General features: G+C 38.0%; 1 protein-coding gene and 1 long non-coding RNA gene across 5 annotated transcripts in view; both read right to left on the bottom strand.

Annotated features, from left to right (window-relative positions):
* Positions 1–1,759: 1,759 nt before the first annotated feature.
* Positions 1,760–25,565, bottom strand: part of CA13 (carbonic anhydrase 13) — a 70,975-nt gene continuing 47,169 nt past the window's right edge. Inside the window, exons 8-12 of one of the 4 annotated variants that reach the window (XR_013367001.1) lie at positions 7,768–7,835; positions 6,101–6,202; positions 4,824–5,335; positions 3,729–3,821; positions 1,760–1,913 (exon numbers count right to left, since the gene is read on the bottom strand). The gene's annotated coding sequence lies outside the window, so the exon portion shown is untranslated. Of the gene's footprint in view, positions 1,914–3,728; positions 3,822–4,823; positions 5,336–6,100; positions 6,203–7,767; positions 7,836–15,920; positions 16,050–25,565 lie in introns of all 4 variants that reach the window. The other 3 variants (XR_013367002.1, XR_013367000.1, XR_013367003.1) reach the window with 3 other exon arrangements.
* LOC144300176 (uncharacterized) lies at positions 20,167–22,070 on the bottom strand. The gene is made up of 3 exons (XR_013366771.1): positions 21,940–22,070; positions 21,587–21,618; positions 20,167–21,427 (listed from the first exon to the last, which is right to left on the bottom strand). It is a non-coding gene; the product is annotated as an uncharacterized LOC144300176 (long non-coding RNA).

The raw sequence follows: 25,565 nt of genomic DNA on the forward strand, positions 1-25,565 counted from the left end.
CAGTGAATCATTTATAAAAATGATGAGTCATTTGGATTTATCATATAATATCATATTATATAATCATATAAAAACAATGGTCTTTAAGTCAGACCATCCCTTAACCTGAAGCCAGTTCTTTCTGAAGCCCTATCTACATCCAGAATTTAAATCTTTTACCTAGTGTATAGTCTTGTGATTTATTTCAGTTTCCTTATTGGTGACTAAATATAAAAAATCATATTAGAGAGCACTTGGGTGGCTCAGTTGGTTAAGTCACTGCCTTCAGCTCAGGTCATGATCTTAGGGTCCTGGGATTGACCCCCGCCTTGGACTCCCTGCTCAGTGGTGAGCCTGCTTCTCCCTCTCCCTCTGCTTCTCCCACCACTCATGTTCTCTCTCTCTCTCTCTCTCAAATAAATAAAATAAAATGTATTTTTTAAAAATCATATTAGAGACCAAAGCCTATATCCATTCCAATGTCTTAGTGTTGTCTGTTACAGAATCAGTCAAAACTTCTAAATAAATATAAACACAGTTTAAAAAGACGGATCAAGTAGATTTTTCATTGGTCTGAAGGAGTCTTTGTATAAAGATTGTGTTAAAGCTGTACTAAGAGACTTCTTTTGAATTTTTGTTCTGGAGCCTAGAATTTAAAGAATCCTATTTATTAAGATGTAATAGAGCCAAATAATACTTTAGCTCTGCACCCATAAGCATTGCATAATAGAAAATACTTTCTTTGCAAAAGTAATCTGTGTATTTTACTATATATTTGCCAAATATTGAGAAAGTCTGTCCTGCGATCTCCTAATATCATGAGTCACATTAATAAGATTTTAATTCTACAGTTATCAAAGGTCATCATGAGAACCAAAGACAGAGGGGTATGAGTTTAATTTGAAAAATACATCTGCATAAGGTATAAAAGGTATAAAATATTTTTTTGCAGAAAGATATCTGCAAAGAATATCTCCTCGGAACCCACAATGTTTGAAAATATTTTCTGGAAAGAAATTGAGCAATTAAAAAAACAAATTTCACAACAAGGACCTGAAAAATACTTAATGGCCATATATTTTTTAAGAACATTAAAACTGATTCTTGAATTTAAATATAAATCTCCAAGTCGTGCTATGGAGCGGGCAAAGAATTGACAGAAGATATATGATGGCCATCAAACTTTATCCCTAAGCTGACTGCCAACTGGGGAGCATGTTTCCCCCTATTGCTTCTGCCAGAATTTCACTTATTTGGCAGAACTCACAAGGTGCATTATGGGGGCTTTCCACATTTCTCTGAAGTAGCCGATAAAAGCAGCTGTTGAGAGAAGATATGTGGACAAGGCATTGGATCATCTGAGAAAGCAACTCATATATTTCTTTGACCCACCCTCCTGCTGTGTGCCCTCTTCCCTTGCCAACTTTGGTAAATAATTTGAACATCTTGCAAGGATTGCAATGATTTTCTGATTTTTCCATGATGTTGGGCAGCTGACCTTCTTCCAATCATCGAGAATGACAATGGCAGCTGAAAGGCCCAGCACAGACAGGCTCAAGGGTAGAAGGTGCTTCTACTCTCTACCACTTTCTGTCTTCTACAGCTCCACCACTCCTACTCTTGCTTTCAGAAATAGCATGCTGAACATTTATGGCATCCTTTTGCTGATTTGTGAGTCCAAGATAGTTTCTAAATTGTTCATTTCTGCACATTTCAGAAAATAACTCTAAGACCATTAAATTCATCAAAGAGAATTAGGGAAAAATGAAAGGAAAGGAAATAAACATCTTTAAATTTAATTTTTTACATGACTCAAAAGAGGAAATTTCTATTTCTTATAACTGGTTACTCTCTTATCAGTAGTTCTTCATCATTTTGGGGTCACAGATTCCTATAAATATGTAAGTAGAGCAATGAAACTTCTCTCTACCTCCCTGAAAATGAAAAGAATTAGATACAATCAAAATTTAGTATGGAGCTTTAGAGTACTTAGAAACTTAACACTTTTCTCCCTTCCCCATCACAAAGTCAATCCTAGACCACAGATAGGATTCTGGCTCTAAACTACAAAAAGAAGTTGAACTACAGTGGGACTCCAGGTCTATCTTGCTTCCTAATTTAACAATTATTTGTGCTTTTCCAAGTCATTCTTTACAACAGGTTTCTAGATGGGATGATGTATATATTCTAGCTTAGTTCATGAATTATCTTTTTCTCTTTTACAAATATTATTTTGAATTGGTATAGGGTCCCATTGCAGAAGAGATATAAAATGGATAAAAAAAAAAAGAGAATTCTTTCTTTGGTGAATTGTTTCATTTATTAGTGGATACACTAGCAAAAATTTACAAATGAGAGTAAAAAAGGCATAGAAAAAAAATTCAGTCAGAGATCTCATCAGATTAATAATGACTCCAAATCACTCTGAAAGTCATCAACATTCTTTGTATCTAAGACCACGAATGCATATGGAAATACTTATTTTATGAGCATAATCTTGATGGTTATCCATAAATAGTAAATGCTTAATTACACACTATTCCCTGTGAAGCACTCTAGTAGGATTTCCTTATTACTCTTACTAGATTTAGCTATTTTCAATCTCACTAGGTAGACAGAGACAGACACACATAGATATAAATGGATAAATGCATTGATTGTAGGACTGGTCTACTTTGACAAAATAGAAATGCAGGTACGGATATTTAACCTATTACAAGAATACAGTTCATTATGTGTTCTTAGAATTATACAGACACATTTACAAAGCTGAGAAGAAAATGCATAAAATAAAAAAAAGATTTTGATGAAATATACCATGCTTAAATAAGTTAGGAGAAATAGCCTTAAGAATTCTTGCTTACAAATCTTGATTTCAATAGAGAAGGTATTCATGGGAGTAACTTAGAGTCTTAAAGATATGTATATAACTCTCACACAGATCAAACTGGTGGTTGCCAGCTGAGGGAGAGGTAAGGGGATGGGAAAATAGGTGAGAGGGATTAAGAGATAAAAACTTCCAGTTATAAAATAAATAACTCATGGGCAGCCCAGGTGGCTCAGCTGTTTAGCGCCACCTTCGGCCCAGGGCCTGATCCTGGAGACCCAGGATCGAGTCCTATGTCCGGCTCCCTGCATGGAGCCTGCTTCTCCCTCTGCCTATGTCTCTGCCTCTCTCTCTCTCTCTCTCTCTCTTTCTGTCTCTCATGAATAAATAAATAAAATATTTTTAAAAAAATTTTTAAGAAATAAATAAATAAATAAGTCATGAGGATGTAATAGACAGCATAGAGACCATAGTCAATAATATTGTAATAGCTTTGTCTATGATAGATGGTAACTAGACCTATCAAGGTGATCATTTTGTATTGTACAAAAATATCAGATCACTATGTTTTACACCTGAAATATAACATTGCATATCAATTATAATTCAATTTAAAAATAAAGTACAAAAAAAGAATAAACCCCTAAAATAGGGGGGAAAGATATGCACATACTCTTATCTTGTACTTTAAGAGTATCTTTACTATCTTTATACTAAAAGTGAACTGATGGACAAAGAGGTCATGTTTGAAGGTGTTAGAATGCTCAGAGCACAAATGCACTTGCTAGAGGTTCCTCACAATGGCATCTGGGATGCTAATCCCTTTGCTATGAGAATGTAGAAATAGCAATTATGTCAGAGAGGAATAATGTTTAAGAGGCTTTATTTCTCCCCCCCCCCAAAGACTAGAGAATATACTTACCTCAAATCATCGATAAGTATTTTAATACGCTTCAGAGGCAGATACATGTTAAGCTGTTTGGCTGTGTCATTTTCCATCATGTTAGTAGATGACCTAAATTGCCAGAGAAACCAAACATGCATAACAGAATCACACCATGCAGAGATAATGTTTAGCTACTGAGAAAAAAAGACCCTTATCTTATCCACACACCAGAATAAATGCAAAGTAGTTACATTTTTCAATGAAATCAATATACTAGAAAAATAGGTAAATATTTAAATATATGATTGAAGAGCCTTCAAAACACCAAAGGTACAAACCAAGAAATAACAGAATAATTTATTGAACTATGAAAAACTTAGATACCTAGGTCAACCAAGAATAGTAAAAACAAAAATTAATGAAAATTAAAATGACAACTGGGGAAATTTTTTCTTTTTTTTTAAATTATTTATTTATTTATGATAGTCACAGAGAGAGAGAGAGAGAGGCAGAGACACAGGCAGAGGGAGAAGCAGGCTCCATGCACTGGGAGCCTGACATGGGATTCGATCCCGGGTCTCCAGGATCGCGCCCTGTGCCAAAGGCAGGCGCCAAACCGCTGAGCCACCCAGGGATCCCCTTTTTTTTTTTTAATTTTGGGGGGAAATTTTTTCAATGTAAATGACATCCACAGGAACAATGGCGTTGCTGTGAAAAACCTTTCACAAGTTATGAGCATAAAAATTGATTCCCAAAAGAAAATAGTATGAAGATATGAATAAGCAATCAGTAAAGAAGACAAACAAATGATCAATAAATATATGGAAACTGCTCAATCTTAATAATCGAAGAAGTACAGCAAGACAATACTCTCTGATTCTTTACATATATAATCAATAAATATTTAAAGTGACCCCATTGCCCCACTAGCACTTTCCCTTGGTCCTTGAACAAGCATTCTCAACAAAGGTGTCTTGACTAGTTACAAAGTATGTGATGTGTAATTTGTTACTCAAAATAAATTACTAAAGATCTTAATACTTACTGCATATAGTTTTTGTTGAAAGAATGAATGAACTTGCAAATTAAGGCAGATTCAAGGAAAGCCCTGTAAAACTATAATTTGCTCACCTTCCCATGTATTTCCTTGACAGTAGAAAAAGGTAAAATTAGGGGCACCGAGGTGGCTCAGTTGGTTAAGCTTTTGACTCTTGATCTCAGCTCAGGTCTTGATCTAAGAGTTGTGAGTTCAAGCCCCACACTAGCTGTGGAGCCCACTTAAAAAAATAAAATCATATAATAAAACCCTAGATTCAATATAAAGAGGGAGAGTTAAGGGGTAGTATTCCCACAGCTGGTGTCAAGCCTTCCCTAGCATAGAGTTCCCCACAGAACACTGTGAGAGCATCTCTCCACCCTCTCCTTTTCTGTCTCGTTTCATAATCCTTGAATGCCTCATTGATCTCTTCCTTTAGACTATAAACACTATAAAGATTGCCAAAAGAATGAGTGAGAGGGAAAAAAGCAGGAAGGCAGTGATTCATCTTATTACTTATCTTTTTATCTCTTGGAAGAACTCAAAAAGTTAGACCGTAGAATGAATGCTTAACGTATTCAACTTGAACACAGATGAGTTATTCTGGCTATAAAAAGGAATAATACATTGTCTCTGAAAATTAAACACTATCAGTCTAACAGCAGTTTCTGATTTCTAGGCAGAAGAAAAATCACAAAGGATAAACTATTGACTCAGGTGAAAAATGATACTGTAATTCTATTGTTATTTATTATTTCAAATGTATACTGTATTTTACATTTGGATAGCATTACACTAATGGTATAATAAAGATAAAGACAATAAGACACTGGATCCTATTTATTAATAAGCATCTAATGAACCCTGGTTTTATATTTCTTTATTTCTTCAACCATTTACTAGTGTTCACCACTTGGAGAGCACTATCCTAGTGCTGTTGTGAATAGAGAAATAGATTAAAATAGATTAAAATAGATCCAATCACAGAGGAGCTTATAATCTATTGGTGGAGACGTCCACGTTAAGAACTACAAACCAAAATAGAATGAAACATATACTGATATACATGCGATCAAATGCCTTAAGAAGGCAGAGGAAGAATGATTGAATCTTAACTTCCTCTTGCTGTCTATCCAGCCAAGTTTTTCTACCTCTATATGGGCTACAAATTTGCCCATCTACCTAGGCACACAACCAACCTACATCAACAAGTTGGAACACAATGGAAGGATTTGAAATCTATTGTCAGCCTTGTCTCCTGATATGAAGAATAGGCTAGGAGAATAGGTCTAACTCAGTGAAAGTCCATCTTGGCCTACTAAGTCAAATATGTAAGAGGTAAAGCCGCAGAAAAAAAGTAGTAGAGCTATACCAGCAACCAGATGCAAGATCCTAAAGAAATCCGGGACCAGTTGGAAAATCCGGAATGTGGTCACAAATCGAAGCTTGAGGTTGGGGAGTTAGACTTCAATTCCTGGGTAAAATAAAAAAATGGCTAAGTGCAACTTGCTGTCCGTATCTTAGGAAAATCGGGCTGTGGACACCTAGACTTGGGCACAGAGTCTAGGCAGAGGCAGCAGTTAGTAGAACTGAGGCACATAGTAGCAGCAGCAGCTCTGGCTAAGTGTGCAGTCCCAGGTTAAGGCTGGACCTCTCCCAGTGTTTAAAGTCAGGATAAGGGCAGCCCTGGTGGCTCAGTGGTTTAGCGCCACCTTCAGCCCTGGGGTGTGATCCTGGAGACCCAGGATCAAGTCCCACGTCAGGCTCCCTGCATGGAGTGTGCTTCTCCCTTTGCCTGTGTCTCTGCCTTTCTCTCTCTCTCTCTGTCTCCCATGAATAAATAAATAAATAAAATCTTAAAAAATAAATATTAAAGTCAGGATAAGTTTTAGAGACAATTTAGGATTGAATTTGCATCAGGTGGGCCAGTCGACCCAGCTATAATTAAAAGCCATATATAACAAGCATGAATAAAAAGGGACTTTTTTTTTAAGATTTTATTTATTAATTTGACAGATTGAGAGAGAGAGCACAAGCAAGGGGATTTGCAGGCAGAGGGAGAGGGAGAAGTAGGCTCCCCCGCTCCCACCCAGTAGAGCTCGATGGGGGGCTCGATCCCAAGACCCTGGGATCATGATGTGAGCCAAAGGCAGACACTTAACCAACTGAGCCACCCAGGTGCCCCTAAAAAGGGACCTTTAAAGAGATACATAAAAACAGCACGATCCCCATTGTCTGCGACTATCAAATTTCCAAATTTTCAAGCTACATTTGTTATCCATCTATCCCCCCATCAGTTTTGAAAGGTTACAACACAAGGCCAACTGAAGCACAACAAAACAACAACAAAGTCATTTTAGGTTAAATTTGATTTAGCAATAGAGGAGTCAGCACTTGGAAGAACAAAGGCAACATTTTGTGAAGTTACAATCTATTCCGATAACTCAAGGATTCTCAATGTTTCCCACGGGACACAGTAGACAGGATGTTACCAAGGGTAACCGACGGGGGGGGGGGGGGGGGGGGGGGGGGGGGTACAGAAGACTTGTTAATGAGTGATATACATTATAACCCAACCATCTGTGACTTCATGGACCCGTGAGACGAACGTCTTTGACTCAAGGAGATGGGAGCCAAGAACCTGGTCCTACTGGAAATGAACACAGTTGTGTAATAGTATCAGCCCAGGTTCACTGAGAATCTCTTTGTGTGTTTGTCTTTGGTATCAATCTTCCTTTGGTTAAGAATGTACCCACTTTGCAATTCAAAGTATTAAAACAATGTATGCAAATTAATTCACAGTTAAACCAAGGCATGTGATAGTGCAGATAAAATGCTGGAGGCCCTGGGAGCTGGAGGACAGTTCATTTCTGCAAACATTTATTAAACAACCACAGTGTTCTAGGCCTTCCTGTAACGAACATCCAGCTCCTCACCACATTCCCAATCTCTCCCAGCCTCTCCCAGCATTTCCAATTTCCACCCCCCCACCCCAACTTTGTTAAGGTCAGTGTCGTTTCTCCCTGGGATAATTGCTACCCGAATTGCTGAGTTCTTGCCCTTCTCCAAGGTTCCACATCAGGGCTCAATCTAAACAAATTCCTCCCCTGTAAAAAAAAAAAAAAAAAAAAAGTTTAATGTTCCTCCTTGTTTCAGGATAAACACCAACTGGCTCTTAAGAGCTGCATGATGTGTCCCCACTTACCTCTCCTGCGTTAGCATCCATCTCTTCCCTCAAGCCTCTTGTGCTCTAGCCATGCAGACATGTCTGCAGTTCACCGAGTGGGCTACACTCCTAAGTGCCTCAGTGCCTTTGCATATGCTCTCAGCACCGTGCCCCACAGTCCTCTGTCTCCTTCCAAGACTCAACCAAATACCTGCCTCATAAAATTTAAAAAAAAAAAAAAAAATCCCTTGGCCCTGCAGCTAGTAGTGATACAATATCTCCCTAAGACCAAAACTAGAAGGATCATGCACTTTGGAGGGTCTCGTATGTCATAAACACAAAAATTAATTTATAAAAGAATATATGGACACCCCTTTCTCTTAGGATCTGGTGGTCAGCACTGACAGAGCAAGACTCATAACCCTAAATGTCTCTTCCATGACTAACATGATTCTGGCTCCAAAGAAACACATCTCCTTATCTCTAGCCATATGTCCTTAAAAAAAAAAAAAAAGGCAACTGCAGCTGGACAACATAAAGGTTTGTGGGTCATGCCGACGCTGGAGACCGACGCTGCTGAGAGTGTGTGGAGAATTTGAGCCGTGGTAATGTTTAGGCAAAGAATGGACACGATAATCATGCTTTTCAAATAGCATATGTGCAATAGATTCCTGCAAAACAAACTGCTATTCCTAGTGGAGCCAAATACCCATTTTCTTGTTTGTCTATGTGCTCAAATTTATGGTTCCAGAGGTACTTGCAAATTAGTGAGAATTCACAACAGTCACGCATGGTCGCAGAGGAACATTCTGCAACCGTTAACAATTCACATTACTCTTAAATTTTATATAAATAGATGTAACATGTGTGACTCATCAATCCAGTAAGCAACTACATGGACATTGGTCACTAGCATTGGGAATCATTTTATTTGTATAAAATGATTTTATATTGAATCGTTTTATTTGCATAAAAAAACATTTAACAAGGGTCTCCTGGGTGGCTCAGTCAGTTGGGTGTCTGCCTTCAGCTCAGGTCATGGCCTCAGGGTCCTGGGGGACCCCTTGACCAGTGAGGAGCCTGCTTCTCCCACTGCCTCTGCCTACCTCCCCCAACCTTGTGCTCTCTCTCATTCTCTCTCAAGTGAATAAATAAAATCTTTTAAAAAATAAAAATAAAAACATGTGACACTCTTTAGGGTAGACCTAAAGGGTATTATGCTAAGCAAAATAAGTGAGACAGAGAAAGACAAATACCATAGGATTTCACTTTAAGTGGAATCTAAAAAACAAAACAAATGAATAAGCAAACAAAAAGCAGAATCAGACCTAAAAATACAGAGAACAAACTAATGGTGTCTACAAGGGAGGGAGATGGGGGGATGGCAAAATGGGTGAGAGGGAGTAGGAAATGCAAGCTTCCAGCTCTGGAATGAGTCAGTCATGGAAATAAAAAGTCCAGTGCAGGGAATATAGTTAATGGCATCATAATAGTGCTGCACGGTGACAGATGGTAGCTACACTTCTGGTGAACATAGTGTAACATTTAAAGTTGTTGAATCACTATGCTGTATACCCAAAACTAATGTAACATTGTGTGTCAAGTATACCCAAATAAAAAATACGTATTTAATACAGTTTAATTACATTTTCAAAAAATCAAATTATGAATTTCAGCTTCGGTTAATTTTTTAATTTTTTTGTTTTGTATTTTATTTTAATAAATAACTGAATATTCCATATAAAGAGAAATTTAGAAAAATATAAAAATAATTTAACTTTGGTACCTTTGTTTTAATTTACAATTTGATGAAAATATGTCCAAATTGTATGCAGGTATACAGTTAGCAGGTATAGAGTTAGCCACTTAGGTTACTATTATTAATAGTATACAAGTTATATGAAAATCTTGATTATAAAATGATAGCTACTTTGATAAAACTGAGGTCAGAAAAATATATCTGTGGGTAAATGCATTTTATTTATGAATTATGCCCATTATTGGGACGGCTGGGTGGCTCAGTGGTTGAGCGTCTGCCTTTGGCTCAGGTCGTGACCCTGGAGTCCTGGGATCGAGTCCCACATCCGGCTCCCTGCGTGGAGCCTGCTTCTCCTTCTGCCTGTGTCTCTCCCTCTCTCTCTCTGTGTCTCTCATGAATAAATACATAAAATCTTTTTTAAAAAATGAATTATCCCCATTGTTATTTTATTACTCGATCCAAATGTTGCTAGCCCTTCAACAGAATACACAGACATGCCCACTAATACTTAAATTCGGTTGTCTTTGATACATGTCAACTTTTAGCAATATGTCATTATAAAAACAGCTTTGTGAAACTTGATTTATAATGTTTAAATATTTGAACATGTGGAATATAGGTCTTCATTTGTACCTCTTCCTAAGTCCTTCAAGTGTTAATAATGGGCCAGCGGCTCCCACAGCCACTGAACTCATGTCTTCTATGGAGGTACGTCATTGGACTGTAATTATTTGTTCACAATTTCCTTTTTTTTAACCCCTAAATGATGATCTTCACAAAGGAAGAGACTTTTTCATCTTTGTAACCATATGCCTAGGACAATTCCTGACACATAGTAGGATTTAAGTAAGTTGGATGAATTAATACATAAATAAAATAGGGCAACACTGTTTCAGAGCATGGATTTTTTTAGCCTGATTGCCCACATGGGCAATCCTGGTTCTGATATTGTCTTTTAACCTGGGATAGTTACCTTAACCTCTCAGCCCTTGGTTTCCTCATCTATTAAATAGAAATAATAAGAGTGCCCACCTCATACAGTTGTTATTAGGATTGAAGTATTAAATGAAATAATAAATGAGTCATATTTGCAATGACCTAGAACTGTGGTTGCACATTAAGTAGTATTTACTAAATAAATCCCTAAATGAAATTACAGACACTTCTTTAGGCTTCAGTAGACAGCATCTCAGTCATCACAACAGCCCTATGAATTCCATACAGTTATTTTCCTCACTTAACATATGAGAATGTTGAGGCTTCAAGGACTGTAGAAACTTGTCCAAAACTACATAGTTGGAGAAGAGCAAAGTCAGGATTGGAATTCTAATTTTTGTGGAGGCAGAACCTAAACCCTTATCTACCAAATGCACTTTCTTTCCAGATACCATCGCTTTATTAAAATATGTGTGTGAGGGAAAAAGTGCATGTGTATAAATAGGGTACTCTTTCTTAATGCTAAATTTTATTTACTTTTTCATAAAGTGCATAAGGCTCTAAAAAGATTTCAAGGGAAAAAATATTATGAATCTAAACAAAAAAAACAGTTGATGTTTGGCAGGCAATAAGTCAAAGAAGGTAAAATATTTTATTGCTAAATACGAATAAAAGCAGTGAGCTCGGATATAAGTCACTAGCCCTTAAAAATACAACATGTCCCTAAATGACCTCAGATACTGAAATATTTTACAAGCACCATGATATTTATTCTATGGTACAGGAAGTACATGAGAATTTTTCCTGGTGAAAAAAGAAATAAAATTATTTCTGTCAGGTTGTTTTTGGAGCTAACACAATGGCTTTAATGCTCCTTCCAAGAACAAAATTAGAATTATCCTAGCACCACAGACATGTATTGCTAAGTGACTTCATAGGATTTGAGGGGGTTACCACTGTGTTATACCATTGAGTTTATAAGCTTTTCGTGAGACATTCTCTCCCCCTCAAGGATTATATATATGTAATCATATATATGTATACATATAATATATATATATATAATATATATATAATATATATATAATATATATAATTTTCATGTAACTTGTATACTAGTAATAATAGTAACCCAAGTGTCTAAATCTATACCTGCTCAATATATATTGCATATAGGGATTCCTGGGTGGCGCAGCAGTTTAGTGCCTGCCTTTGGCCCAGGGCATGATCCTAGAGACCTGGGATCAAATCCCACGTCAGGCTCCCGGTGCATGGAGCCTGCTTCTCCCTCTGCCTGTGTCTCTGCCTCTCTCTCTCTGTGTGTGACTATCATAAATAAATTTTTAAAAAATTAAATATATGTATATTGCATATATATTAATATACATATATTATATATATTATACATATGTGAGTATATATATATCTGTGTGTATTTATACATATAATTTCATAGGAAAAAATAGACATAGGTTTTTATAAAATGTACCTGCTAACATGGCCCAAAAGAGGAGGGATTTAAGATTATTTACCTAGGGATTTTGCACAATGCTGTTTTTGCCCTCCCAGGTTGAACTAGACAGTAGAGTCAGAAAAATATACTAAGAAATACAGCAAATGACAGGGGAAAAATCATACATAAAGGAAGATGATAAGCCACTTGCCCTCTGGAAGCAAGAACACAGTACACAGAAGTAGATTTGGTCAAGATGGTGATGTCATACTGGAACTGCCATTGACTTGTACTAAAATAGATTGATGACTTACCAACAGAACAGTTGAGGAGGTATTCTAGAATGGTGAAGAGGGTAGAAGACAGGGTCAGAGGGGCCCCTGAGATCACAGTTCCTGAAATGGAATGTATTCTCTCTGCCTCAGGCCATTGCTTTTGTATTCTCTGAGCACACTTTACACTGTTTATATATTCATCCTTCTGCTCTTTAAGAATTCACTTGCTGCATATATTCAGTGTAGGTCCTAGATCACAGAGGCACTAGTGACATTAATTTTTAAGGGAAGTCATTAAAGGAACAGAAAGAACGCAACAGATTTCCCATATTGCCCTGATTCCTAGTGCACATCACATTTATAATTACTGATGAATGTCTGAGACTCCCATGAGGTCAGAGGCTTCATCGTTTCACTGCCGTATTCCCACTGCTTGACATGTAGCAGGTACTTGATGAATATTTGTTTATTGATAACAATTCATTTGTCAATAGGGCAAGTGTGTTTTGTTTCTATTCTGAGTGAAATTTTGTTGTTCTTGAGGGAAGAACAAAAGATTTATGGAAACATACAGAACAGCAGATTTATGGAAACATACAGAAGATGTCTACAAGAATTGTAGTACTGCAGTAGCAAGGCTTACATAGACTCCCTCTACACTGCTTTTCTTTATTAATTTCCAAATTTTTCAAATTCCCAAACTTTATGTATGGAACAAGTCCATTGAAGTAACATGACCAGCATGAAAAGGATGGATGGTAGTTAGACAAGGCGGGAGGAGGAAAAACCAGCTGGCTGAAAAATTAAAGCAGCCCTGTGGACCTTTTTCTTATGTGCAAATTGGTGATTATTTTTTTAAGACTTTTCTGAACCAATAATGATTTAAAAGAGTATTCTATGGCACCCAATATCAAAGAATCGCGTGCGGAGTCCAAATTCAATAACAACTCAACGATTCTGTTCACAAAGAGGGATGATTTTCCTCCACATTCACAGCATCATACTTCCCCATCTCCACATATTCAGAAGAATAGCATGGCATTCTCGTCTCCTCAAAAAAAAGGGGGGGGGTCTAAATTTTCCTTAGAGAAGACCAGCAAGATACAATTCTACAAAGCAGCAAATGCTGATGGGAGGAGTAAAGGTAGAGATGATTCAGCAGCAATGATGAGCATCATCTTTTAGGAGTGAAGATTTCTAGGAGGGAAAAAAAAAAGTTGTCCCAGATTTAGATAATTAAATAAGGTATAAAAAATTTCAAAGATCTTGCTAATGAACTCCCCAAATCGCTCTACCTGAAAAAAATCTCTTCAATCATCTTCCAGTTTACTGATGAAGATTCTTCTTTTCTTGCACACTTTTAACTTGATTGAGTAAAAAACCTAATTCTTGTCTGTGCATAGTTTCCATTTTTAAACACCTTTCTCAGTCTGTGGCCTGATGTTTTTAGATCTGTCATAATTCCCTTCCGGACCTTGTTAGTGGAAACCTCTGGAAAAACAGACTTAGACACCAAACACCTGCTCAATCCAATATTTTTCAAGGGACATTTCAGAAGTAACTTCAAAAGTTAATTTTAAAAACTTGTACGTTTGGGATCCCTGGGTGGCTCAGGGGTTTAGTGCCTGCCTTTGGCCCAGGGCATGATCCTGGAGTCCCAGGATCAAATCCTGCATCAGGCTCCCTGCATGGAGCCTGCTCCTCCCTCTGCCTGTGTCTCTGCTTCTCTCTCTGTGTGTCTATCATGAATAAATAAATAAAATCTCTAAAAATAAAAAATAAATAATAAATAAAAACTTGTACCTTCCACGCTATGCTGTAACATTTTGAAAATTCAGCTTTAATATTTTATTTAGATCTTCAAAAAGGAACATAAAGATGAACCAGGAGATATTGAGCTCAGACCTTACCACTCTTCGTTATTGACAGCATAACTGGTCATCAGATCATCTGGTCCTGTCAGTCTCTATGACGCCTATAGACTATGCAAGCCAAGTATGTAAAGTGTCAGTGTGGAAAAAGACGATTTGGACATTTTATTAACAAAGCAACTGAAAGATTATACTCTGCTGAAATTAACTCGGAGTGAATGCCTTTGTAGTGCATCAATGTCACCACAGCACTGTTTGCTTGCTTCCTGAACGAATAAGTCACCCATATGAAAAGATTTTGTTGGCAAGAGCTAAATTCTTATCTAGCAAAGTTTTTAAAAGCTAGTAGTAAGCACACTGAGCTCTGAATTTGGGTGGGCAAGCTGTATTGAATGCTCTGGCGTGGAAACCCTGCCCTGATAATCCCTGAGCTAAAAAAAAGATGCAGGACACAAAAGGCATCCCGACAGCGGGAACTGGCAACGCTCTCCCCTTCTGTGACCAAACCAGGAAGATTCGTCATTGCTGAACCATCTCCTCTTCTACTCTCCCATGAGCATTTGCTGCCTTGTAGAATTGTATCTTGCCGGTCTTCTCTAAGACGAATGTAGAACTCTTGTTGTTGTTAAAGAATCCAGAATACTCTTCTGAATATGTGGAGACAGGGAGGTATGATGCTGTTTATGTGCAGGAGAAGCAACCCCCTCATGAACAGTGTGGTGAAATTGCCACCCTCTGGCATTTTCCAGGTTGTGTGGGTAGAGGATGTGGATTTGTAATACAGGTTTATTGTATAAAAAGTATAAAACAGGGATCCCTGGGTGGCTCAGTGGTTGAGTGCCTGCCTTCAGCCCAGGACGTGTTCCTGGAGACCCAGGATCGAGGCCCACGTCAGGCTCCCTGCATGGAGCCTGTGTCTGCCTATGTCTCTGCCTCTCTCTGTGTGTCTCTCATGAATAAATAAATAAAATCTTAAAAAAAAATAAAAAGTATAAAATACAATCTTATTGAATGAAGAAAACTGACCCGTAATCTTACTTCCCAAAGGCCACTATTGTGGTATGTCATTGTCCAGATATATAACCCTGAAAAGAAGAGAGGATCGATAGATGACAAATGGAGATTTTATTCATTTGTGATTTGCTTGTTTTGATTGTCAATAACTTATTAGTATTCTTATGTGTCAATTAATACATTTCTACAGAATAATTTTTAATAGCAAAATAGTATTTTAGCAAATGGGCGAGCCAAATTTGTCTAATAAAGCCCTTACAGTTAGATATTTTATTGTTGTCAGTAGATTTTTGACAGGCAAATTTGTGATGAGCATCTTGCACAACACGTACATAAATATTTGTACACAGCTTTGATTTTTTTTTCTTGGTATGAATTTATAACATGTGAAAGAATATGCCTATCTTCAAGCTCTGGGTGTATGGTTTTGTTTTGTTTTGTTTTGTTTTGTTTTGTTTTGTTTTGTTTTGTTTTGTTTTCTGAAAGGCAGACATGATATCATAAGGTCAGTGAGGAGTGCATTCCATACAGAATCACATTTACCATTCCTTGGGGATAAACAACCAAATATGGGGTTTAAGATTTTGATAAATATGTGGTCTAAAAAATATATGCGGTCTAATAGTTTAATAAAGAGAATCCGCTTACGAAAAAATAACACAAGTCATTTGCTTTCTTTTGAGGGAAACTTAAGCTTTCCTAAATCTCACAGGCTAACCTTAGCAAACACAGCCGATCACTGGGCCAACATTCTGTGTACTCGTGTCAGATCATCTGTGGCAGTGGAAGGCGACTTGAGGAAATGGGTTCCCTGTCTTTAACAGGTTTCCAGAGCTACTTCCCTGTCCTACAGGAAAAGAGGGGAGCATGATCATCCTTCCTCAAATGTAATGTAAGAAATCCAGATCCATCCTCACTCTACCGTGAAGCCTCAAGTCCTAGACATGACGAACCATGGACCTTCCACTTATGGCTTCTATTCACAGAGTATAGCTGCTTTGCCCTTGTCATTTCCTTTAGCACTTTTCCATGAATACACCCATGTTATCTCTCTCCTACATAATTTTTATAACCCTTTATAAACTATGTACCTCCTATGTATGCTCCTTCCTTGCCCTTTACATTCCACACACATTTCCCTATTGCACAAAATTCCTCCATCTGTAGTTTATTCTCTCTTTTCCAGGATGACCAGGCTCTTTCTAAGAACAGGCAAGAGCACTCATGATCTGAGAGTGACTTGGAAAATGATACTAAGCACCTAAATATAATTTCATATGCACAAAACTGAGGGAAATTAAAGGATAGAAAGGATTTGACTTTTAATCTTTTTAAGTTTAAAAGTTAACTTACACAAAATCATAATGAGATATCACCTACCAGGATGGTACCAGTGAGGACATGGAGAAATTGGAATCCACTGAACATTACTAGTGGGAATTTAAAATGCTACAGCCCCTATGGAAGATGGTTTGGCATCCCTCAAAATGTCAGACATAAAACCACCATATGATCCAACAGTTCCACCATGAGGTAGATTCCTATAGAACTCAAAGTGGGGACTCAACAGCTACCTGTACGTCGATGTTCACTGCAACATTAGTCACAATAACCAAAAGGTGGAAATAACCCGAGTATCCATTAACAGATAAGTGGATAAACCAAATGTGGTATATGCATGTAGTGAAATATTGTGCAGCCGTAGAAGGGAATGAGGTTCTGACACATGCTGCAATGTGGATAAGCCTTGCAAACGTCATGCTAAGTAAGCAAATCAGACACAAAAGGACACATGTTGTATGACTTCACTGTAGGAAATATCTAAAATAGACAAATTCTTAAAAACAAAAAGTAGATTAGAGGTTACCAGAGACTGAAGGGAGGAGGGATGGGGAGTTATTGCTTAATGGTTACCGAGTTTCTATTTGGGGTGATGAAAATGTTTTGGAAATAGATAGTGGTGATGGTTGCATAACATTGTAATTGTAATTAATGCCCCTGAATCGTACACTTAAAAATGGTTTAAAATTCAATCATTATTGAGATATATATATAAATATATATAATCACAATTTTTTAAAAAATCAATAATGTAATATGCCAAAAACCATTGAATTGTATACTTTAAATGGGTCAATTGTATGGTTCCTGAATTATATCTCAATAAAACTGTTTTTATTTTACTTTTTTTCTAGAAATTCTCCCTCTCTGCATCTGAATTAGTACAGTTAAGAAGAAGGCACAAGTAAATTTGAAATATATTTTATATTTTTGTGGCTAATTTTCCTTTTTCCCAGATACAGCTCTGGTGGTATAGAAAAATGCCTTACCTGTCCTGTGCTATATGTTGATTATATTTATCTACAAGAGTGCGCATTCCTGTATGTAGCTGCTAAACTTACATTATTTGAATAAAACAATAGCTGATATTAGATTTCCATCAGAGCTGGGCTTCCTGCTGTGGCAGGGTGAAAGCTACAGTCAATGACCCTAAACAGAAACCTGTTAACCAGAGGCTGAGATAACACCAGATCCTTCATTTTTAAAATACACTCAGAAACAGTTAAGAGAAAATAATATATAGCCAGCTTTGTTCCATAGGCAGAAAAAAAATACCCAACTTTTGGAGGAAATCTTTGTTGTGCTTCAATACTCCAGGATATGGAATAAAATCAGGAAAAAGAATGACTCAGTCTTATGGTACAAAACATCTGTTTTGAGGATGAGTGAGAAGCTCCATGATCCTTCTTCCATTTATTGGATACATCATGTATCCACCAATAGCACATTCCCACCAATAGTTTCTCTTAACCTCTAGTTTCCCTTAACTTCCTACCTGAAGTTTTTCTTAGGTAAAATAGGAAGAAAGAGATCTGGGTAATAGTGAAGCTCAAATGAAATATTTTACAAAGTGATCCATAAATGTTAGTTCTCAGCAAAGAACTAGAAACATCGAGGGAGATTCAGCTCATGAGAATTTGTATGATCTTTTCCAGATTCCCTAGGCAGAAGCTCGAGATTTTATTTTCTCTTTATTCCAACAAAATGATTAATTCCCTCCAACTGAGCCACACTACTAAGTGGGAACTGCATATGGAAAGATGGCCACCATAATAAAGACCTGCAATGGCTGTTCATTCCATCCTTCTTCTAGGAGTCAGAATCAGTTCTTCTTGTCAGATATTCATAATTATTGTCACAACGCATTCCTGTATTAGTTTCCTATCGTTTCCATAACAAACTACCACAAACTTAGTGACTTAACACAACACAAATTTACTATCTTACAGTTCTCTAGGGCAGAAATTCTACATGGTTCTCATTGAGCTAAAATAAAATTATTAGCAATGTAAAATTCCTTTTTTGCTAGCTCTAAGAGTAAATCTGTTCCTTTAACTTCCCAGCTTCTAGAGGCCACCAGGATTCCTTGGTTCATGGCCCGTTTCCTGCATTTTTACAGCTCACAGACATACAAATGGCCAACAGACATGTGAAAAGATGCTAATCTTCAGGGAAACGCAAGTCAAAATTACAATGAGATATCCCCTTGCATCTGTTAGGATGGCTATTATCGAGAAGACAAGAAGTTAACAAGTGTTGGTGAGAGTATGGAGCACTATTAATGGAACGTAAATGGTGTGCTATTGGTGGGAATGTAAACTGATGTGGCCCCCATGGAAAACAGTATAGAACTTTCCCAAAAAATTAAAAATAGAACTACCATATGACCCAGCATTCCCACACACACACACACACATATATATACCCACATTTACATATATTTCATATATATATGAAATGAAATCAGTATCTCAAAGAGATACCTGCACTCCCATGTTCATTGTGGCATTCATCATAATAGTCAAGATAGTGGAAACACCCTAAACGTTCATCAATGGATGAATGGATAAAGAAAATGTGATATATATTTATACAGTGGAATATTTATTCACCCATTAAAAAGAAGAGAAACCCTGTCTTCGTAATAATATGGATGAACCTAGGAGACATAATGCTAGGTAAGAGTCCAAACATAGAAAAACAATATTGTATGATTTCACTTATATGTGGAATCTAAAAAAGTTGAACTCACGGAAGCAGAGAGTGGAATGGTACTTTCCAAAGGCTGAGGAATGGGGGGAAATGGAGAGATGCTGGTCAGAGTGTAAACTCTCAGTTATACGCTGATTAAATGCCGAGGATCTCATGCACAGCATGTTTAATAATAGTTATTACGGTTAATATTACCATATTATGTACTTGAAATTTGCTAAAAGAATAAGTCTTCAGGGTTTTACTACAAAAAAGTAGTGACTGTGAAATGATGGATGTGTTAATTGTGGTAATCATTTCACAACACATATATTAAATCATCCCATTGTAGATCTTCAAAACTCACATTACATAACTTAAAGAGATGTAATTTTTATTTGTCAATCATACATCAATAAAGCTGGAGGCAAATGGAAAAAAATTTTTTTTTATTAAAAAAAAATAAAGTGCTTGATGGCAACATCTCTCTGACCCTGCTTTTTCTGTCACATATCTTTTTCAAACCACAGCCAGGAATGGGTATCTGCTTTTAGGGATTTATGCGGTTAGATCGGGCCCACCTCGATCATCGGGGATCATTTCCCATCTCCAAGTCTGCTCCTTTGTTCACATTTATAAAGTCCCTATTGTTATATGTGGGAACACATTCCCAGCTTCTGAGGATCAGCTGTGGGCACCTTTCACAGCTATTATTATTATTATTATTATTATTATTATTATTATTATTCCTACCACTATTTCAAATAATTCAAAGATTTCTCATAACGTTGAGGATATACATCTCCATGCACAACCACTCTGAGCATGCTTCTCCCTACATTCATCCCAAAAAGCTCTCTGATCTTAGACCCAATGCGTAGTCCACACAAGCCTTAGCATAAAGTCACAATCTTTAATTATCAAGCCAAAACTTATTTTTACTGTCATAACCCAGGCCAGTTTTTACAGACTCCTAAGTCACATATTAACAGACTAAATTTTCAACGTGGTTGTTACTCTTTTTTTGGAAAACGATAGAAATTAAAGGACATCAGATTTTTTTTTTAATGAAGTGTATTAAATTTTGGGAAAGCTGGTAAGGGAGAGAAAAAAGACAATACACTAAAATAATTGAAAATAATGCCATGCAAGGAGCGGTAATTGATGAATCTTATTACTCACACAATGATGAACTTATCACTACTTTGCTAAATAAAATCTTCATAATAAACTCTGCAATCGTTCTGTGAAAAATCTTAATAAATTCTTCTTGATAAACATCCTATATCTAGAAGTTCTGCATTTCCACAACTGGAGCCCACACTCCTGCCCATGCCCTAAAAAATGAGAAATACTCTTCCTCTTACAGTAAAGTTGATATTCGTTTCCACATATCTTTCAGGAACACACACCTTATAGGATATATCATGACATGATAGATCCAACATTGTACTATCTTTCATAACCTTAAAAAAAAAATCTCACTTCCAAGAGATAAGTCAAGAAAAGTAATAAGACAGGCAAAACGTCTTCAGGACTCCTTGCTATTCTAGAACATCAGCTCACATGCTATGCAGGTGTTAACTGAGCCATTTGCTAGAGAAACATTTGGTTTCCAAAACAAGATCTGGTTGACTGTGTCCATTCTATTTCCACTGGTATTTTGAATGATCGGATGTCCTGTTTGGTGGTAAGGGCTGAAACACTTCACCTCTTGCTGTCCATTCTAGTCGTACGTTCCTATGAATCTGGATTTACTTCCTTGTGTGGTAGAAGAACCATCGTTGTCCCTACACAAGTTCTTTTAGAGCAACCCCTGACCTTTATAAAATACCAGTTGACCATCTCCGATTGTCCCCTTTATAGGTCATGGTTCATTAATAACTGTGACTCCTTGTCTCACGTGGCCAGACTAGAGGAAAACCATAGCAAATCCTCACTCCAAGCCTATGAGGTAGGTTGATACTGAAATTAAAGATTGATGCAAGACTCTCTTCTGGTTCTCTTGTTAAACTCTTTATCTTCTCACCTTGCCAAAGAAGGCTGAGGATGCTTGGGGAAACACCACGGCTTTGCTGCTAGTACTACGGATTCCTGGGACAGCAGGGTCTCAACAGGGTTCTGGCAGTAAGGAAGTAGCCTCTCTCTCTGTATTTCTAGCACCACAGCTCTTCTCCCTGGCAGTATGGTCCACTGTGGGTGTAAAAGGGAGAGTCTAAAGCCCCAGTATATCTGGCAGAAACACCCAGGATTGTACCTTTGTTGGCAAAGAAAGGAATTACTCTCAAACATACCTTTTCTGAGTAGTAGAGACCAGAAATCACATATAATTGGTATAGTTTTGCTACTTACACTCTTAAAATGCCACTATCCACTCCAATTTCCTAGAGGAAAACACATCCAAATGTAAGAACATTTTTCTCTTTTACAAAATAAATAAATGAACATAATTCACCCTTATATTTCTATCTCCCTCATAAGACTGTGGCCCCCCTCAGATCAAAAACAATGTCTTATTCAGTGAGTACCAGTGCCCACCACAATGCCTGGCACATAGTAGAGACCTGGTAAAAGATGATTGAATAAGTAAATAATCTATGTGGGCAAACAACCGTCACTTACTTTTTTTTTTTTTTTTACTAATGTACCAGTGATTAAACCTATTTATAAATAGATGAATTTGTTCAAAAATATTAAACACGCACCTATTATGTTTCTGGCACTGAGTTTAGTTCTGGGGATAAAAACAAAAACAGATACATTAAAAGAAAATAAGTCCCAGAGATCACATGCACAATATAGTGAATTCACCAAACAATATTGCTCCATAATTATACAACTTAACAGAGATTAGACCTTAATTAGCCCCACCATAAAAAAGGAATGGCAATGATGTAAAATGATAGATGTGCAAATTATCACTACACTGGCAATCACATCCCAGTATTTAAATATACCGAACTACCATGCAAAACATGGTAAATTTACACAATGTTGTATGTCAAAAACATTTTAGTAAAATTACTAGATAAAAATAGATGAAACGGAGATGCAGCCTTCCAGGTGAAAAAGAGAAAAATACAAAGAACTGCACTGTAAGATGCGCAGTGCTATGAGCAAAATACATCAGAATAGAGTTGGAAAGCGCTCTATTCTGCCCAGTAGACAGAAATGGTCAAAGAAGGATTCAGAGGAGGCTCCATCTGTGCTGGCTACTAAGGGACGAAGAAATGGAGCAAAGAATTTCATGGAAATGAAGAAAGCGTGAGCAAGACCAAAGGTAGACAAGCACAGAGCTTGCTCAGAGAATGACTAGGATGTCTACAGAGACCAGAACACAGTGGGGTCAGCCAGTGAGCAGCAGGAAATGGGGCTTGGAAGGGGGTCCAGCCCAAGAGCACGAGGTCTTGGATGCAGGTACCCTTGAATGCTGGGGCTCTACTCTGTTGGCAGCATAACCCCCATCAAGGTGTATGGCCAGAAAAGAACACCACTGTCTCTTGGGGAGATGATGAGCACAGTGGTGAGGCAGCTGGACGGAAGGCAAGGAAGCAGGGGGGTGGTTATGACCTGAACTAGGACAGAGTCTATGAGGAAGAGTTCTTGCTTCCAGAGACTCGCATGGCGCACACACATTTTCCAGGTTCGTGGATCTGTGCTGACTGTGTGAGCTCAGGTGTGGTCTCATTCTGCAATCCCTACTACATCTCAGAAAGCCAAACTTCAAATGACCTGGTCTATGCAAAAAAAAAAAAAAAAAAAAAAAAAAGAAAAAAGGCCAACACATGACTTTTGACCATTAAAATCCCGGCATCTCCTTGGACACACACTTAAGAAAGATTGTTGCCCTTATTGGCGCTAACCCTAGAGTTGGCATCTGGGTGACACAATAAACTGAATCTCTCTGCTGTAGGAGAAGAGAGAGAAGCACCGTGGGGCAGAGGTGTGACATTCTCCAGCCATTGGCCACCACTCCGAAACGGGCGATGTCAGACGGAGGTGAGGATATGGTGCAACTGCTCCTCGTCCTCCTTGCTCAGCTTGCTCCCAGAAATTCCATTTGGCGGATTTATATGTTTGACCAAGGATGGAAAGCAGACTTTACCCTTCAGAGTATAAAGTACATTGCAAATTACTGCAACTCCGTGATTGACAGGCACAGAGTTACACCCGGCTTATCTGATGCCTTCAAATCTCTGCCACGTTATTCAATTTGTAAAACGTTAAAACAAATTATCGGGACTTTATTCGACCCAGATACACTAGAGATTCCTTTTCATGATCCCTAAAAGGCAAAATGGTCAGAGTTGTTATTGGTGTGGAAGTGAGAATATGAGCGATTTTTTTTCCCTCTTGTCTTTATTGTTCTTGCCTTTAATAAGTGGTATTTTAAAGCCACTCTTTGCATGTGTTAAGCACATTACACTATCCTAACAGAGCCTGATGAATGAGCAGCACCAATTAAATTCTTCCCCAACTGACTTTCAGAGGTAAGATCTCTTCTGGGGAGGCCCAGTTCTCCAGGGCCCGTCGAGATTCCAGGGGAACCAAGGCCTCTCACCTTTTCACGGTCCCCGTAGAATCCTTTGTAAATGAAGTACATTCTTCTGGAATTCAGAGCAACCCCATGTCCTCAGTGAGCAGGAACTTGGCCCTGCCAATCCGGCTCGGCCATATTTAACTTGCCATCTGCTTGGAGTTTTGTTTGGTTTTTATTGCTGTTGTTTTGTTTTTTCAAAGCTGGTACTTTGGGTTTGTGGGCAAAGGGCAAGTAGGCCCACATTGCCCTGGGCCGGGTAAGCTGCCTCCTGCAGGGCCGCTTGGCAAAGCCAGGAAGATGCTTATAGATGTCCGTGCCCTTTGGGCCTAAATCAACTCCAGGAAATTTAGTGCAAGGACACAAAAGAGGGAAGAAGTAGTGTACATACGAATAAGTTCATATCAGTATGACACTCACAAGGATTGGAACTAACCTAAGTGTTCAACGATAGAGGAATGATAAATTCTATCATCTGTGATATTTAAACTTTGCTTAGACGAGACAGTGAGACCCCATCTTCATTGAAACATGATACAGTTAGGGTTAGGGTTAGGGTTAGGGTTAGGGTTAAGGTTAGGGTTAGGGTTAGGAAAAAATAAATAAATAAATAAATTAATTAAAAAAAAAAAAGAAACATGATACATAAGCTAAATACATCAATGGATTTAAAATATTTTAAAGAGCAGCTACTCAGGACGCCTGGGTGGCTCAATGGTTGAGCGTCTGCCTTCAGCTCAGGGCGTGATCCCGGGGTCCTGGGATCGAATCCCACATCGGGCTCCCTGCATGGAGCCTGCTTCTCCCTCTGCCTATGTCTCTGCCTCTCTCTCTGTGTCTCTCATGAATAAATAAATAAAATCTTAAAAAAAAAACACTGTGGCATCATGTCTGTAGTCACTAAAAATATGCGTGTAGCCACATAAGTAAAATGCTTGAGACAATGTGTATAAAGGAACGTTTCAAAAAAAAAAAAAAAAGGAACGTTTCATGGGAAGAGTGGGACGCTGGCCAGGATACATACCCATATGGGTACAATTGTATGAATGTGGCTAATTAAGAAGATTGGAAAGGTGGTGGATAGATGAACATAACTGGCCTTCTCTGTCAAGGTCGCTTCAGAAACTTACACCTCTCCTTAATGGAAATGTTTATCAAAGTCATGATTAGCACTAATGCTTTAGGCAGTTAACCTGGCCTTCTTCTGAATTCCCACATGTCAAGTGGGAATCATTATGGTATTTGTCTTGTGGGGTTATCACTGTGAGCCTCAAACGAGTTCTGTACAGTGCTCAGAACAGTGCCTCAACAAATTGTAGATGTCCTTAGTGAAAGTATCATCTCAGCACATCCAGTTATAAAAATTTTTGAAGGAAAAAGAGAAAAATCCAGATTTAGCCACATGTCCATCTGCTTGATTTTTTTGCTCAGCACGGTAAACGCCCCCCCACACTGGCTATAGGGAGCTGCCCCCGAGTGAAGACTCCCCACAGCTGTAGAAAAAGCCCAGAAAACAGTAGCTAGGAGTGTGTACAGGTCCCTCTGTCTATTTCTTAAATACTTGTTAAAAATAGCACCTCCCTTTTGGAAACTGTAATGCGATTTTTTTTTTTTTTAGGATTTTATTTATTTATTCATGAGAGACACACAGAGAGAGAGGCAGAGACACAGGCAGAGGGAGAAGCAGGCTCCATGCAAGGAGCCCGATGTGGGACTCGATTCCGGGACCCCAGGATCATGACCTGAGCCAAAGGGAGATGCTGAACCGCTGAGCCACCCCGGTGCCCCACCTGT

This window comes from Canis aureus, chromosome 28, assembly GCF_053574225.1.
Source record: "Canis aureus isolate CA01 chromosome 28, VMU_Caureus_v.1.0, whole genome shotgun sequence".
Taxonomy (NCBI): Eukaryota; Metazoa; Chordata; class Mammalia; order Carnivora; family Canidae; genus Canis; species Canis aureus.